Consider the following 2988-nt stretch of genomic DNA (forward strand, 5'->3'; position numbering starts at 1 on the left):
GGGACTGTAACCCTTTGGGCTTGGAGGATTGTCTCCTTAAGGAACAACCACTCTTCTTGGACTCCCAACTCCCCTCCCCTCCAGGACCTCAGTGCCTCACTGACTAATCTCCTCAAGTCATTGAAATTGGCCCTCCTGAAGTCCAGGGCTGCTACCTTGCTGCAGGCCTTTGACAACCTGTGCTGGATGGTGAATTCCAGCAGGCAATGATTGCTATTGCCCAGATAGTCAAGAACCCACAGTCCCTTCACCAGGTCATCAACCTGTGGCCAGGACCAAGTCCAGCAAAGCATTTCCCCTGGTGGGACTGTGCACCTCCTGAGTGAGGTGGAGGTCCTGTATCTTGGCTAGGAACCTACATGAGCAGTCAGACCTGACTGACTGCTCCTCCTAGCAGATGTCCAGGTAAAATAGCCTCTTGAAGTACCTGCACTGGCTGGGAATTGAACCCAGGTCCCCTACATGGCAAGCAGGAATTCTACCATTGAACCACCAGTGCTTGATAACTTTTTGATAACTTTTTGTTACTAAGAACTGAAGCTTTCAGTCTCTTTCTTGGAATGAAACAGGTTGTAAGGGGCACCACATCACAGATGGTATTCTTCAGTGCATAAACCATCCAGACTGAAGGAACCTGACATGACTGGTAACACTTAACCTCCAGAAAACACGGATGGAGTCCTACAGGAAGAACTGGAGTTATTTAGCCTGGAAAAGAGAATACCGGGAGGTAGGGTGGGGAGTCAGGTCCAATGACAGTCTTCCAGTGCATTAAGGGTGATTATAAAGAGGATGGTGATCAACTATTCTCTCTGGTTTCAGGAAACAGAGCAAAGAGCAGTGGTTTTAAATTGCAGGAAGATACATTTAGTTTGGATACTAGGAAGAACTTTCTCACAATGAGGGAGACCGCGAACTCTCCATTCTCAGATTTTTTTTTATGAGCAAGTTAGAGAAACACACATCTCAGATGGTTTAGGCAGCAATGATTTGGAGGTCCCTTCCAGTCCTATTTTTCTATGATTCTCGAACAGTTTAGGTTGAACTTGTACTGGAGCTCTGCCAGGCCTAAAACCTTTAATAGTTAGTCACACCCTTGTTATGTATTACTTTTCATTTACATTCAATATTCATTAATTTTTTTATCATTTACTCTAGCTAGATAGTCCAAAAGATTCCCAGACTGTGATTTCTAGAGGAATGTGTTATGTGTGTATAACATCCGTAGCACAATGAAGTGGTGAATGAAAACAACTGCAACAGTTGTTTTCCATCATTATTTTGTACCTTTTCTCTTCACTTGCTTTTACCACAAGACTTCCCCACTTCTAAGCCTTTCCATTTTCCCTTCTCATTCTTAATAATTCTGTGCTACCTATTTTAAATGCTCACTCTCCAAAGAAATTTCTCTGGAGCCAGCTGGAGTTATCTATTTTACTTAGTGTACTAGTCAATGCTGTGTCACTGCCAGCTACAATCTAGATTTGCTCAAGATACGATCAAAATGGCAATTACAACAAGCAAAGCCAGCTTGTTCTAATAGGGATACTATAAAAGGTTCATTTTTTTTTTTAAGAAAAAATAGAAAGCATATATTTAATAGGCAGAAAGAGTCTGACAAACGGTAAGATTGTACAGATTCAAAACAAAACAAAACAAAACAAAACATGTACTTTAAGGAAATAAACTAATTAAAAGAGCGAGCATAACCAAAAAGAAACAAATCACTTTGGACAGTTCAACTAATAGACTAATCTTATTCTATATACACTGTAGATGTTAAGAGACAAATTTGTATTTTGATATATGGCAGAAGAAAATTAGAATTGAAAAATAGAAGAATAACATCAATATTATACAATTATTGTGCGTCTGTGATGGAGAAGCCAGAGTCTTTAGGGAGTTAGGGAGACAAAATTGACAAATTTTAAAAAGTGCACAAATGTAATGTAATTCTTATGAAAAGTTAGGGAGAGGCTCTTAGAAACAGAGATGCCAGGGGGGAAGGAAAAAAAAAATAAATAGTGGAGAAAAAAAAGGAAGAGAAACTATAGCTTTTGGGAGTCCCTAGCCTAAGGGTATAGGATTATCTTTTCAGCAGCAGAATGCATTACTTTCTCCAAAAAGCTTCTGAAAAGCTGATGGGAAAATATAGATGGTTCCTTTCATCTCTGTTTCCACAGTACATGTGGTTTCCCATTCTTCATCCTGCCACCCCTTGTAGCACAGGTCTGGCTCCAAAGCAACAAACATCCTGGGCTGGTCTACATCTAGTCCTTACTTCAGTATTACTGAGGCAACTAATTTTCACATATATTCTGCCTGGGAAAATGATGATCAATACATAAACAAGTCCTTTCTTCCGCAGGCTTTTGGTACTCTATCCAGACCACAAGTAAAATGAAGTTGAATGACCTGGAGCACTGGAGTCATTCAGCACAATATTGTGGTCCTGTGACTTATAATCATGAAGCTTGAAGAATGGGTTTGACTTCATAGATTTCATAGACATTAGGGCTGGAAGGGACCTCAGAAGATCACCGAGTCCAGCCCCCCACCCAAAGGGCAGGAAGACAGCTGGGGTCAAAGAATCCCAGCAAGATAAGCATCCAATTTACTCTTGAAGGTGTTCAATGTAGGTGCTTGAACCACCTCCGATGGCAGGCTGTTCCAGACCTTGGGGGCTCAGACAGTAAAGAAATTCTTCCTTATGTCCAGCCTGAAACGGTCTTGCAGTAGTTGATAACTGTTCAACCTCGTCATCCCTTGGGGCGCTTTGGTGAACAAACATTCCCCCAGATACTGGTGGTCATGCCTGATAAACTTACAGGTGGCCATCAGATCACTCCTGAGCCTGCTCTTTTCCAGGCTAAAGAGCCCCATGGCTCTCAGCCTGTCATCATAAGGTCTGTTTTCCTGACTTCTGATCATGCGCATGGCTCTTCTCTGGACTCTGTTAAGCTTCTCCACATCCTTTTTAAATTGTGG

General features: G+C 41.7%; 1 non-coding gene across 1 annotated transcript; it reads right to left on the minus strand.

Annotated features, from left to right (window-relative positions):
* Positions 1 to 428: 428 nt before the first annotated feature.
* On the minus strand, positions 429 to 499 carry TRNAG-GCC. Its single transcript has one exon. It is a non-coding gene; the product is annotated as a tRNA-Gly (tRNA).
* Between the last annotated feature and the right edge of the window lie 2489 nt (positions 500 to 2988).

Source organism: Alligator sinensis, unplaced genomic scaffold (genome assembly GCF_000455745.1).
Source record: "Alligator sinensis unplaced genomic scaffold, ASM45574v1 scaffold23_1, whole genome shotgun sequence".
Classification (NCBI taxonomy): Eukaryota; Metazoa; Chordata; order Crocodylia; family Alligatoridae; genus Alligator; species Alligator sinensis.